The sequence below is a fragment of the Xylocopa sonorina genome, chromosome 8 (genome assembly GCF_050948175.1).
Source record: "Xylocopa sonorina isolate GNS202 chromosome 8, iyXylSono1_principal, whole genome shotgun sequence".
Taxonomy (NCBI): domain Eukaryota; kingdom Metazoa; phylum Arthropoda; class Insecta; order Hymenoptera; family Apidae; genus Xylocopa; species Xylocopa sonorina.
In genome coordinates this window covers 6979438-6994847 of record NC_135200.1, presented here as the reverse complement: position 1 = coordinate 6994847, position 15410 = coordinate 6979438, and the positions used below count along the sequence as shown (strand labels likewise).

Genomic DNA, 15410 nt, shown 5'->3' with positions numbered 1-15410 from the left:
GTATTTAGCCTTGAGAAGCCACGGGGATGGGTGGCCGTCGGACTGGCTCTCAAGGACACGTCGGTGACGTCGACGGGAAGAGGGCGGCTTGCTATTTAAACAGGCGACCCTGGACGATCGATCGACGCGAATTAACGCGGGCCGTGTGACGGAACACGCAGAAGTATTCCGTGCGCCCTCCGTCCACGGCGATTTCGGATCGCGCGGCCACGCGAGGTCGTCGAACCCTGGGCGTGACTGACTTCGCGATGGGGTGTAACTTCGACCACCCTTGGCGAACTTCTCCGCGTTCGCGACCGCGATTTATCGACCACCTTCCACGGGGGTGTGGACTCCTTATCGCTGGAATTTATCTGCCGCGGACCCTGCGCTGAAATTTCCACCTCGGACGCCCCTCTTTTGTATTTGGCACGCGTGATTCGTGGTAGTATGGAATCGGATAAGATCGCTTTCTGATTTCTACCTTCGTCCCCATCGTACGTAAATTTGTTCGTTCTCTTGTTTTCGTTTGCAGTAGTTATTTCCGAGTAGGATTCCCGAGATTGGAATGTCGTTCTTTAAAATTCTCTTTTTCGTTTAAACGAACTGCTGTCCACGTCGTTCTATAAAATACTAACAAAAAAGACTTTCAAAGTCTTATCAGAAAGTATAAAAAAGGCGACGAAGCACGAAGTGATACATTTGGTATCGTTAAAAAAAGTAGTGAAATATAATCTGAGTAATAATAATGAAATGGAATATGAAAATCGCGGTGGTTATATACGTTTTGTTATCCGAGTCGAAGTTGAGAGCATCGAAAATACAAGAAGACAAGTAAGACACGAAGTTCTCCGCCGCGTCGTTTGTTCACCGATGACATTTAATGGAATTTCTACTTTTACTTGTTTCGCGCAAACATAATACACCCACGTGAATACACGATCCCATAAAACCAAGCGGGCCTTCTTAAAGGCTAAGGTTACAAGTGTGCTGAAAATAGCACGACACGTTCCAAGTACATTTTCTGAAGTCAGTGTCACAAACCAGTCGTGCGGAGCGTCACGATCCTGTAACTCCACGTTATCATTCTATTTCACGCAACGGAGATCGTAAAAATAAAATCAGATCGTCGTAACCGATCTATTTCTATCACTCACGCGCTATCCTTACCTCCCGTTACGATTATCGAACGTTTGTAGACCAGAAATTATTGAAGTTTCATCACCAGTTCGCATTAAAATCGTTTTTAAACAAATTTGTTAACTCGATTATGAACAAAATTTTATGACTATACAAATTGAAATAAAATAGGAGGACAGATATTATACGTAAATAATGAAAGAGACGAGAACTGAGTAGAAAAGGGAGTCGACCGGAAGACGCGGCGAATTTCGAGTTTCCCTGGAAATCCCATCGTCCGGCCTATTACTCTTCAGCTAAGAACGCATCAAAGCGAGCCGGGTCGCTCTAAAGGCAGCACGGATGTCGATTTCTGACCAGCTCGCGAATACCCGAGAAGAAGCCTTTGGGGCTGGCGAGGACGCTTTCAGCCCTCTCGCGCGCGGGACCGCCGCGCCAGCCCGGAAGGCGGTTTGTAACGTGGGCGGAAAAGCTCAGATCAATATCAAGCGCGAATTGGAACGTTACGTGGTGAAAATCGACCTGTGACCTAGTGTGGACCCGCCCGTAGGTGCCGCGCAGCCGGTGGCGCCATCGGAAACAACGTCCCGGCACGGGAAGCCGCGTCGCAACCACCCGTGCACCGCATGGCGGCGGAAATTTTCCTCGATCCGGTTTACATTCCTCCTCTTCGCGATACCAGGTGGTTTCGAACGTCCTCGATCCCCCTCGCAGGGAGTCGTCCAACCCGCGCAACCAGCAATTTCCTACATTTTCAGACGACGCTCCTTGGCACCCTTTTATTATACTTTCCACGATGGGAGGCAGGGTTTGTCAGAAGCAATTCTCATTTCTTCGGACGAGCCTCGAGTACGACGGTGACGAGGATAAGTTTCGAGTGTTCTTGATTGGCTAAATTGTAGGAGGATTTGTATTTGATCAATAAGGGTTAGCTGGTAAAATAATTTTGCCGTTTTTGTCAACATTAATGTAGAATTGGGTAAGAGAGTTGATGTTGTCTCTTAAATAGAATAAGTAAGCATCGTGTCGATAGGATTCGTTTGATAAAGTGTATAGTTTAGTTGCTTTTGAGGATTAAAATTAGAAGTAGAATGGGATGAGATTTATATAGATCGAGACGATGGAAGTGTTGGAAAAATTAATTGAATGTTAATTTTAGGAATATAACAATATAGAATGTTAAGAATAAATAAAAATTATCCCTACTGGGTATCTTGTTAATTTAGTTCGTAGATTCTAGGAAAATTAACGGAATGGATTACCTCCTATTATCAAATATTGAAAAACTATGGCTTATTACAAACTATATTTCATATTTTCCTCTTATCGTGCGTCATCAAACGATAGTTGACGAACGAAACTAAAAAATTTGCGAAAATGTCTCAATTTATAACCACGCGTCAACTGCACCCCAATCAAGCGGTCATTCATAACGCAAACTTTATGGCACAATATTCCACGCAAACAAGTCCATAACCTGTCATCACCCGTACACTCGAGGCCCCATAAACTACGAAAACCAATCAAGAAATAAAGACATTCCAGTGAAGAATGGGCTGGAGAAGGGATCGACCTACATGTATCTCCCAAAGCGCTAATGATCCATAAAGAGAACGAATGTCGGGCAAAAAATAAAAGCCGGTGATAATACGTGTCAAGAATACGCTCTGAACCAACGAGCGAACGATACGATCTCCCAATTGCGTCTTGATTAATTTGCTCGTCGCGCCACCACGCCAATCACCGACCTCGTTTTCGAAACGGAAAAGTTCGTTGGGATACACGTAACGATGGGGTCGCGGGTAGGATTTACGTATCAGCTACTTATTCCCACGAGAAAATGTGTGTGCAACGTGTGTGAGGTTAGAGAAGCCGCGGAAGATTACCATTAGAGCAGACCTAGCATTAATTCCGCCTGCGGTAGATTAGGACACTCGGTAGGTTTCCCCCTCTGTCACATATTTTCCTTTCGTACCTCTGGTACAACGCCTTGGTTATTAAACGCCTTCGAGGCGTACTGCTCCTTGCGATTATTTCTATTAAACGTGGAGCAGCTGCTTCTTATTCTTCGTCTCATTACTTTTCCACTCTATTTTCTTTCCAGAGCTGTCTGTCTGAATTTTAATATCGCAAAATTGTACAAATATGACGTCTTCCTTTTTGTTTGCGTCGAAGCTGGATGAAACTAACTAACTATTGTGAGAATTATACTTTGTAAGGATGTTGATTGAACGGAATTTGATTGATCGACGTGTAATTAGAGCACTTAGATGTTTTTCATCGCGACTAATGGCACCTCAGGGCGAGCTCCACTTGAGAATTTTAATACGAAATGTGCGAAGCAGATACAATGTAGTGTCCACGTGAATTAATGGGACAGAAAAACATCAAGGCTCATTAGCATATAGAATATGACAGATGGAAATACCAATTGTACTTTCATTAACACATAAATGACGTACGATCACATCGATTAGGAATGTGTGTATACCAATTATTTATTCATAACGTAAGATATTGATTCTTCTTGTAATGGATTTAAGTACCACTAATTAGAAGATCGAGTATTAAATTGCCTTTTTTATCGTGTTTGGTACAGTTAACGTTGATTGATATCACGTTTGAGAAAATTAATAACACCGATTAACGGAAAAATCTCGATAATTCAAGCGATACGGTCTATTCGTAAGTGGATTGCGCCAGTCACGATCTGACAAGGCAGTAGCAAGTATCCATGCATTTCCATCTGTAAATACCGCAAAAAATATTTGAGCCTAGTGAAACGCGTCGAAATCTCGTAGGTAAAAAACGTGTGAAGTGTTACAAAGAGAAAAAAAGAACGAGGAAGGAAACAGGAGGCTAGACTGAACGAAAACAATTACATCGCGTTTTCTTCCACTCCTTTTTTTCAGTCCTTGAACATTTCAATCAGAAGAATTTAATATTAATATTCCAATCTCCAATCATACTTGATTCAGTTTCAATTCGCACCCGCGATGATTGCAAGAGATATCGCAAAGTGTTGTTGAATTTTCAATATTCTTTTAATCTTAAAGTATTCGAGTTAAATAAAAATCGAATTTTCACAACGAATTTCGTCGAATTTTCCAAACGACACGCTTCCGTGCATCCGCCCACTGAAATTGACGGAGTTCATCGACACCGTTCGATTTTCTCACCGTGACAAAGATAAACGCCGCCACTTATCGCCGTAAAAAGAATAAGACTATCGTCTTCCGGATTCCATTGTGTCGTTGAAACGTAACCGGCAACGTCACGCCGCTCGGTCAAGGTTTCCGGGTTTCTATTGTCGACCTTATTGTATTTCTAATGAACGGCCGCGTTTCGCGCAGTTTCCCGCGGCTGCCGACACGTGTGTAATTGCGACAGGGAAATCGACGAAGCGCTCGAACGGCTCGAGACCGTTTAACCATCATTTCGCTAATGGGATAATTAAGGAAGCTTGTTCTCCATTCAATAAAACATGGAAACTGGCGAAATCTGATAATAACTCTCGCGAACTGCCGATCAATTTTTAATGGGACGCGTTAAATGGCTGACATTGTCGACGACCGGCTGAATTAGTCCTTTCGAAAGGGAATCTTTTTTTTCTTTTACGATCCTGCCGAGAAATTGATACCACAGATTCTATCCGTCTGGTGCGCGGTGCTTCTTGAGAGATTGCAACGCGGTGCAGATTAAAATTACATCGCGATGCATTGCGTAGCAGTGAACGCAAAAATGAACGATTAATCAGTCCCGTGTAATTCAATTCTAAATGGTAATGTGAAAAAGAATACGAACGCTTTAATCGTTACGAACTATAATTAAATGGTTCGTGGATTCGTCAATGTTATTCCTCCGCGTAGAAAATTACAGGACATTAATTCGCGAAAGTGAAGACGCTCAGAACCGACCCCCCAATATACCCGTGCCGCTCACGTTGCAATATTGAAGCGAGCAGAGCTCTACTTCTGCCGGTCGTAGTAATTAGAGACGCAGCGAAGGGTGGTGGAACGCTCGCGCAACCCCCGATTTCTTGCGAGAACCGGCCGCGTTTAGAGAAAACATGGTGGATGCGGCCGGAAAAGGGGGCGTAGCCGCCGTTAAGATTTACTTCCGACGGCAAACTATACGCATTACCTGGCGGAATTTATTGCCACCGGGTATACGCGCGGCTCCATTGAATAATGGCACGTTTTCCGGGTACACGCGCGCGCGCACCGAGGCCATACTAATTCCTTGTATAAATAAAGGACTTATCTACGGGCCGCACTCGTTCTCCAGATGTTATGATATACTAACCTCATTAGCATGAGGCGCAACCGAGAGGTATGGCTTCAATAACGGCGACACCGTGGGGGATCGATGATGCGGTTGAAAGCGGCCACTCGTTCTCGCTTTTAATTCGCCCGAGACCATCGATCGCTCCTGTTTCTAACGCGAGACGTCGATTGTAATCGACGTCTCTACCTCTCTGCTCTTTGCTGACGTAATTATTTAGATTGTCCATTCGATTATTTTCATTGTGCTCTATGCGAAAATGAAATGGTGAAAGAGCTCGAGCGATAGCTACCAAGGGGGTGGATTTCAGAAATGAAAAACCGACTATGAACGAGAAGGAACGTCCAAGCGAAACCTCTCTGTTCTTTGCTGACGTAATTATTTAGATTGTTCGTTCGATTATTTTCATTGTGCTTTATACGAAAATGAAATGGTGAAAGAGTTCGAGCGATAGCTACCAAGGGGGTGGATTTCAGAAATGATGAAAAATCGACTATGAACTAGAAGGAACGTCAAAGAGAAACTAATTGCTAACGCGTTAAGAGGTTCGAGAGCGTTCTATATCCACGGTAGATTCGAGAAATGTTCGGAAATCGAGTCCATCGAACGGGGCTGGTTTCCAGCGTTCGGCAGCGGCGCGAAGTATCGGGCCATAAATTAGCGTGAATATCGACGTAAGCGTGCTCGAAAATTATGGCTCGCCGGAAAACGCGATTGATGACGCCGAAACGAAAACGAAGCGCACCGCAACCGACCAATCGCGGCGGTCTCGTGTAACTTGTGCGGCCACTGATTGCAACGGGCGTGGAAGTATCGAATCGATTAGACCAGCCGATCGATTGTCGCGCAAACCGCTCGCCGCCCGTCCCGGAAACCGTCCGCTATTGCTCCACTTTCACGACGCTGTCCGTGATTCGGCTCGCTTCCGCTCGACCCTTCTTTCTCCCCTCGATCTACCCCCTTTTCCTTATCGACAACGTCTCGTTCAGCGTATCCCTGCTTTCTAATTACCTTCTCCTTTCTTTTATCGTTGCCAACGATTACTCGCGATCGCTACGAAAGGATATTCCCTGGTAAAACGAAATTCTAATTGCTGTTAAACGTTGTACAAATGCTTTTGTATCACAGAGCCGAGCCATCGCACGAGTTACTAATAACACGTAATTAAAGCAATTATTTACTTACCCGAACATTCTCGTTCGGACCTTTTTTCTAAACGCCACATTTTAAGACTATTACGATAACATGGTTAACCATGATTTTGCAATTTGAGCACGTTGGTCGTTGCTTAGAAAAGGATTTCATTTGATAGAAAGAAAAATTAGAGGTGTCTAATTGGTGAAATTTCTTTTCACAATTTTTTTTTTTTTGGTACACTCGTTCTATTGCGAAATCATTTTCGAGAAGAAATTCGTGGCGAACGGAAGAGAAGAATCGAGGTTTCGATAAAAATGTAAATTCCTGTTTGACTTAAACAATTCCGTAAATTGAATTTGCGGCGTCAGTGTTCGTTAAATAAATAATGATGGCGGTTACAGGACTCGTTCCTCGGAAACTCGATGCACAGGCTCGCTCGATCGCAGGACACACTGGCTGTATTTTTCATCGTGAATTCGTAATGCCTCCCCGACAACGGACGGCTCTCCGCGCGTTCAAGTACGCGGCAACTGATCGAAAACACCTCGTTTCCTATAATTGCACGGCAAACATTGCTTAATTACCTCTTCGACTGGCTTTTAAAACGCGGTTACACAATGCAAACGTGCCGTTACTCGCTCGAACATCGCCAATGGGATCTCATATTTTTCGATGAACGAGGGCGAGAGCACGCGAGGGTGCGAGTAGGAACGCGCTGGTCAGAGAAAAATCAGGTTATTAATTGCGACTATTCGTTCTCGATTCCAGGTTTCGTTCGTTTTCCCCATTCGAGTGCTTCGGATGCTACTTGATAATTTTTTAATTCTTCTACTATCTTTGCATTGATTTCTATCCAATCAGGTTTTCGTTTCTTGGAGAAATACTCTAATTTCGAGAGGAACGTGTAAAAATTGCTATTAGTTACCATTATGCAAATTAATCTCTGTATTGTTACTCCATTCTTCTCGAGAATGAAACAATTTTGCTTTAAATTACAAGGACTGCGACATAGTTGAGTAGAGATAATACCAACGCGATAGTGCGAAGTGGAACGCTTCGAGTAATCTTGAATCGCACTTTGAACAGTTTTGAAATGATAAAATATAGAATACGAAAACCCAGAGGTAAATTTGCAAAAAAAAAGGGGACCAACCGACGTGTATTTCTTGCAGCGAAACAGTGACTTTCGTTTCTAGTCGCGGACAGAAGGTTTTCGTCGATCAACTTTTATTGGCTTGCGCAGAAATGAGTCACTGTACGGCTACCGTGTATCGAAGCGAGATAATTCACCAAGTTGACCGAGGACGCGCTAATGAGTTGCTTAAACGCGTCGAGAAATAATTCGAAGTGACTGGTTAAACGGCAATTAACAGTCGGCAAGAGAGCAGAGAGTATTAACTGTAACCGTCAGAGGTTTAGAAAAACAAAGAACGCTAATTGGTTCACCTGTTCAAGGCTCGAAAATTTCCTGTCTAGACTGTTTGTCTGTAAAGTTCCACACTCGAGAGGAGGAAAAAAAAGAAGGAACTTCATACTCCGTTGAGTTCTGCGTTATTGAAAAATGACTGGACCAATGATTCGAGTCACCCATCCGAGAACAGCTACATTCGTTATCGTTAATAAACGATCGATTTATTGAGAATAAAAATACTTCTTTTCTTAGAAATATGTAAAGCGGAGGCCAGCGTCCTGGTCGGGAGAGGGATGCGCTGCAACCCCAATTCGCGAACGAGCGAGGCGAAAGGTAACGCATGGCGCGGGTTGCCCGTCGTAATATCCCCGTAACGGACACCGATGTGGCCAACCTTGAAGACATAAATTTCGCGATAAGGCCGATAATTAACGTCGCTAATGGCCGGTATTATCTCGAGCTGCGAAGGAAAAACGTTCCAGAAACGCATGCAAGTTTTATACCTCGGTCGTGTTAATCGCCGCCACCCGCTACTCAACTTTTGCCGTTTTTACGCTAATTTTTGCTAATGACGTTTCTTTGCGATCATTAGAGAAACGATGTTGGATCGTGGATCGAAGTGCTGTGAATCATTTCTTTTCTCGTCAAGTTCATCTCAGAGATCGTGGAAAATTACGCATAGCGGCTCAAAATGACTTGTGAATGTTTTGAAATCAAGGAACGAAGTGTAATAAAGGAGATTTTCTTCTATTCTTTGATACATTCTGTTCTTTACTGTTTAGTAATAACGGGAAACATTTCATCAGCCCGTAATCAGAACAAAATGTTTCCTTAACGTACCACTTTTAACTGATAACTACTTCTATCGCGCACTTCCACGGCTGATAAGATATAATCGTTAATTAATTTCTCATCTGTCCTGCAGGTTGACTTTCAGAGCTTATCAAATCTATAGACGGCACTTGTTCGAGACCTTCGTGTACTGGGTTCTCTAAATCATCGAATCAAGTGTACAAACAAATTCGAAGCCGTGTTTCTTCCGTCCAAGCGGTTCGAAGTCTCGTTACTCGCATTCGAGTGACTCCGAGTTGACTTAATTGAATTCAGACGACTCGAATCACGTTTAATCGAACCCAAGCGGCTCGAAATCAACTCAGATTCATAGGTGAAACGTGTGAAATTGAGAAACACATTTCAAGCCAAGTGAAACGCTTAGATCGAGCGACGCGGTTAGTCCGAACGAAGCTTAATCGAATCACCTACGATATCGAGCGACGCCCAAACGACGCAGGAACACTCGCGACGGTAATTATTGCCTGTCCCGTTAATTAACCGCGCGATGACGCGTTGCGAAAGATAAGCGCACCGAGTGGCACGAGAAACGCCGGGTAATTAGTAAACGCGGAACGGTTTTTAAACTTTCCTGTTGATCGTCGTGCGTAATTACCGCCGCGCAGAGGAGCCGCGCGTTGTCAGATGACGCAGATGGTATTCGATTCGCCAGGCGAGCAGAATTACGAACAACGTAGCAATGACGATAATGTATCACGGTACCGTGTCTAACATTACGTAACTTGTGTCTGCTCGAGGCATTACAGAGGTGTCTATTACTTCTCGACACGTGTCATCCTCGCTCGAGTAAGAATCATTGGCACACGGCTAACTGACGTTAACAGTTTATCAGGAATCTAAATGAACGAACCTTAAAGTGTCCCATAAAACGTCCTATAGTTCCAGGTATTCCATAATCGCTACCAGTCGTTAACTATTTTTCAACTAATATCCTGCGCGAGTTATTAAAAAGCTGGTCCGCGCGTTAATTACCGCGATGCGTTCCGCGTACGCAAGTTATTCCTATTTCCATTGTTAGATTTTTCTTTTCGTTCCTCACCAGGGAATAATAGAAGGAATGTTGAGCGTCCGCTGTCACAGTAATTACACTTACCAAGAATGAAAGAGGCGATTTCACAGAGCCGCGTTTTTCAGGCTTTGAGATTCGAATGTAATAGATATGACCTTACCAGACTGTAACGTCACAGAGAGTATCGAAAATCTAATAAAGGAGGATACAGCTCGCGCTAAAAATGTTCCAGTAAAAAAAATAAATAAAAATAGATCACCGCGAGGTCTTTCTAGTCCCTCGCAACGACTCGTCCGGGGCTCTAGCTCAGCTTCAAAGCGTCGAAGCCTCTGAAACATGGCCGCGGAGCGTCGCGGAGATGAAAACGTGCATTTCCACGAGCGACGCGTAATTCTAGGGACGCAATTGGTGGAGACGGGTTCAACCGTTCGCGACATTTTCGCGTTTGGCGCGCGCGAAATTCCGCCACCGTCGACGCACAAAAGCGACTCGAAGCGAGGAAATAAAAAGAAAGGAAGAAAAACAGTGGCGAGGAGGAAGTGGCGGCGGTGAATTGAAATCACAGCACGAAAGCGACAACGAGCTTTCGGGCAGCGCGCGTTTTCGCGCACAAAATCCAAGGGTTGAATCGCGTAATTATCACCGAAGACGATTAACGACGACGTCGCGACGCCTCCCTTTTGTTCGTGACCCGCCGACAGAAGCGAGATTCTCTTCTTTCTCTCTCTCTCCCTCTCTCTCTCTCTCTCTCTTTTTCTCTGGTTTTTTTCACTTTATTCGGTGGCGAGGAAAATTAATTGTGAATGGCATTGTGCGACCCGAGTGATATAGTTGACATAATCGGGATTTTTAATTGGTTTCGCGAGAAAGTTTATTCCTTCCCTCTTTATGGGGAGTAATAATACCGGGGAATAAAAGATTCGGTTTAATTCTTGCGCATTGTCCGAGTAAGTGTTGCGCGTGCATTCAGAACGATAGCCGAGTGGCAAGTATTTTCAATCATGATTCCAGCTACGCGTATTTTTATATTAAAAAATGTACTTCTCACGCGATAACGAATCATTTTACGAGGATTAATTTTGCGCGAGGTGCTTGAACCGCAAAGCAATTTATAAGTTGTAAAACTTCTCTAACAATTATATTTAACGTTGCATATATATATTTAACGAATAATTAAGCGTTAAAGGCGTGAATTACTTAAAAATTGAATACTCTCGAAGCATTTATCCCGTCGGAATATCTCATGTATCATGGACTATAATCGAGGTACATTTTACAGAATTACTATCATCACCTTAATAACCGTGTATTACCCGAACTACGCGCACCATAAACAAACGGATGTATTTACAGCTTAGTTTAATCGCATTTTAAATTATCCTTTTCAACTCTCGCCGTGATCAGAGTGCTTGAAAAGGCCGTGCTCTCGAAACGAGTCAAGCATTTAAATCCCCCATTTAAATGCCGCGCGTGAACCTGTTAAATAACGTTTCGTATGTGTGTGTGTGTGCGCGACCGCGCCTTGATAACGTAATAACTCAGCGAGTAATAAACAGAAAATTGCTCAAGTTGTACGGTTACCATGGTTACTAATGCTCGCGGAAGAATTTTTATAAGGAAACCTCAGGTGCCATTTCGTTCGCCTCACATGTCTCGCGTTCACGCAAAGGAACAAACGAAAAGAACAACTATCATCGTTTTAAATTCGTAACCGTCATCGTGTCTGAAAGGAATGATCAAGTGAAAGCTATCGCATCGCTGTCGTCGAGATATCGAAAAATCAGATACCTTCTATTTAACTCAATCACAGCATCAAGCGTGTCGAACTTCTCTGTCGACCAGTTTTGAGTTACGCGGTTCGTTACAACGCAATCGCGTGGAAAGTGCTCGACAGCGTACGAGGAAGAATCGCGAGATGCTGCGAAAGGGTCCATCCATAAATCCTGGCCAGATGAATAAGCGAAGGTGGACTCGGTTCGCGAACGGTTCGCGTCTTTCTCGCGGACGAACTCGAACTCGAGGATCCCGCGAGTTTAATTGGCGGCCCGCGAGGAGATTCACGCCGCAGATCGCGCTCGCTGGCAAAAGATGCGACGGCTGCGACGGGGGGATTGACTTTCCTTCTCGTTTCGCAACGGGTGCTGGCTCGTTTCGACTATCGATCCGGTCGATCGCGATATCGATCCGCGAGGATACCGCTACCGTCCCCGCCGTTGCGAAATTGGCGGCGCAGCTGCCGATATATTTAATCGAGAGACGATATATCGGTGAGTGGAACCGGAATCTGGGCCAGTTGCAACACCTGTCGGCCGTCTCTGTCCACGATGAGTCGTTCGCGCTATGCCAAATTTCGATGCTCGAGGACGCGACCACAATTCTCGTCCTTAAGCCACGCCATCGATGAAGCGAGAACGGCTGCTTAGCGAACCAGTTACCATTTAGAGGAAGCTTCAATTTCAGCGAGTACATTCATTGCCAGCAACACGAAAAACAGAGATTTCATTTCGTTATTCCGTGTTCCCGAGTCCTCTTCCATCTCTGCGCTTGTTGACGTTCGTTTCCGGTAACAGAAACACGGAGGAAGCTACGTGGAGCATCAGCAGAAAGTTGCTCGCTGTTGCTCCAGCGAAGACGTTGCTTCGGATGGATGGATCATAGTCGTACGGCTGCGTGTTAATAATAGTTCCAAAGGGGATGGGGTTAAACAATGGCAGCGGAGTTCGAGTCGAAAACTGTGGGAGTGGTGAGTCTGAATCGCGCGATGGAGGATTGCGTTGGAACGTGTTGCGCGGAGGGTTTACTTGAGGTCTTGACGCGACGTTCGCGAGTTGTTTCGTAGCTTGCTAGTTGGAGAGCGATTCTATTGTATTAAGTGGACTTACTGGTTTGCTTTCGTGGCGGGCGAATCTGGCCGTGATTAACTGCGAATAATAGAAGCTATCTACCAGTCGTAACCATGAATAAATTTCGACGTACAGCAGTTGAGTATCGAGAAATGCGAAGAACTGCGGGAAAGTACAGAGAAATTGGACGGAGTTCGTGAAAAAAGGAGGAAAACGCGGCGTGTTGCAGTGTCGTGCGACGCGTAACCCTTTTATCGACAACGTAACGCGCAAAACGCATCGATTTAGGGGGCGGCTATGCAGGCACCGAGGAACGGTTTGCTCGCGAACAATGTAAACCGCGATACAAATTACAGCTGTCGACGGGGCCACTCGCGAAGCATAAATGACGAACCGATCTTCACGCCTACTCGACCGTGAGTCAATATTTACGAGCGAAAGGGCGTGACGTGCGCCGGGATGGGAAGCTTCCCCTGGTTTTGTTCGCCCTTCAAGTGGAGTCGGTCCATCGGTGAATAATTCATCCGAACGGGACGCGACTTTCGTGGCGTCTTCTGCGAATAAATCTTTCTTCAGCCTGGCGTTCGCAATGTTTCCCAGTGAGACTACAATTTCAATTGCGCACTGCTTCGTTCTTGCAGTCGCAAATACTGTTCGATCGCAGGATTCGATAATTAATTATAATGGAAATTCTGAAGTAAATACGGTCGTGTAGCCAGTGTACGTGGAAGGTATACACGTGCAGCTCGTAGAAGAGGAATTTCTAGGATGAAAGAGAATGAAGCACCTCTGGCACGAGCTCTGGGTGCAGTATCAACCCTCTCTAATTGAAGATAACCGTCTAATCTCTAATTCGATATCTTGTATCAGTAAAGGCTTCGTTAGACACGTAGGTTGTAGTCAGAAAAAAGTTGAAGTTTTAGAACAGAAGATTCTCTCTCTTGAGAGAGTCCTTGGGAAGGAGAATCGATTCTTTCTAAGTGATGATAACAGGCCAACTTCTAATTGGACGTCTGATATCGATAAATTTTTATCGAGTGCTAGGTGCTCGTCTGAAGAGGGATGTTGAATTTTTCCAATAAAAAGATTAGGTGGTCGAAGGCGAGGCTTCTCGAAACGAAGGATCGCGATCCGATTCGATCGCGTGAACTTTACACTTCGATAAATAATCACGTCCGAGGTGTACGTATCTCGAACGAGTACGTTTACAAGTTCCAGCTCGTTATCGAGTAGGCTTCCGAAGTTCGTCGGTGCGTTATCATACGCAAAGTGTCTTATCGAAGGTATTCCAGGTATCAGTTCGTACCATGCCACCTGAGACCGCCTCAGCGTTCCGTTATCCTCGTTTCCTCCGAGTATCTCACCGTAGGAATTTCACGTGTAAAATTCCACGAGCACAAAACCACCGCGCTACGTGACGAGCGCGGCGAAGAAGCGATCCTCCTGCCGAACGTCTCGAGAAGACATCTCGAGGATCGTGTTCTATCAGCCAAATGGAACCGAACCATCCTCTAACCCGTGCGCGATCGATCAAAACAAAAACGTCGCGAGGAAACACTCCGTGAACGTGAAAAAAAAAATTGCGTCTGAATCGCACGGAGCGACGTTCCCGCGTATAACGATGCTCGTTTCGTCGAATCGAACAGATTTCCACGGAACGATCGTTTATCCACTCTGAATACCGTGACACTGTTTCCAGCGACACGATTCGGGTTCCCGCACAGCCTCGTAACGGCTGTCAACGGCCACTTCCGGTCTCACTCCAAGTTCACCGGGACCGCTTACGCAACTGGCCTCTCGCAGCGCGTACTCGCGCGGCTGGCAAGCGTGCAACTCGCGTCCTTAAAGAGGCACACTCACTCTCGCTGGCTACGAATTACCGTGCGTCCCTTTCGTATCGACGACACTCTGGGATCGGTTCACCGCGGGAACCGCGACCCAAACGGGAGACGAAACACTCGCGACTGGTTTGTACGGGTTCGCCAGTGCCTACCTGGTCTGCTCGTCCTCCCCTAGCTCCGTTCGCCTAAATCAGCCAAGCACACGAACCCACAAACGCACAGAGAGATATTTACTGGCGGCGGTACGCAGCGTGACGAGCGTGGCGTCGTACACGTGCCCGCGTTCGGGATACACACCTGCACGTGGTACTCCTCGATGACGGGGAGGCCGTGAACGGACGGTAGAACCGGGGGGGCCGTGGTGCACCTGTTCGCACCGTATCCCTTTATCACTTGGTCTCGCGAGCGCGGATCGCGTGCCCGATCGCGCGCGACTCCGGTCCTCGTCCTCGCGCCGCTCGAACACCCTCCGTCGTCTTTTATCCTTCGTACAGTACGATCCTCCAGGTGGTCCGTACGATTGTATTACGGTACGCGTGTACACGTATGGATTCGCGTATGCAAAAAGGGGTAGAGCGTGTGTACGCTGCTGGGTCACCAATGTGTATCTCTCTCTCTCTCTCTCTTTCTCTCTCTCTCTCTCTCTTTCTCTCTTTCTCTCTCTCTCCCTCTCTCTGATTCTATATGTACGTACAGAGGAGTACACGCGTATACATACAGCACATGTGTGTAGATTCGAACGTGTGTGAGTGTGTGTTTGTCGTGTGTATTTATGTGCGTGTGTAAATATGTATATATATATATATATATATATGTTTGTAGGGGTTGCGCGCGTGTGTAACGACGACGTGCCGCCGCGGCTACACACAGGTCTGTCAGGAACGGAGGCGCGTCGACGGTGATTACGGGCGAGA

General features: G+C 45.6%; 1 protein-coding gene across 1 annotated transcript in view; it reads right to left on the bottom strand.

Annotated features, from left to right (window-relative positions):
- LOC143426173 (uncharacterized) overlaps nucleotides 1-14866 on the bottom strand; it is an 87298-nt gene extending 72432 nt beyond the window's left edge. The window contains exon 1 of the mRNA XM_076899409.1: nucleotides 14794-14866. The gene's annotated coding sequence lies outside the window, so the exon portion shown is untranslated. The remainder of the gene's footprint in view (nucleotides 1-14793) is intronic.
- Nucleotides 14867-15410: the final 544 nt, after the last annotated feature.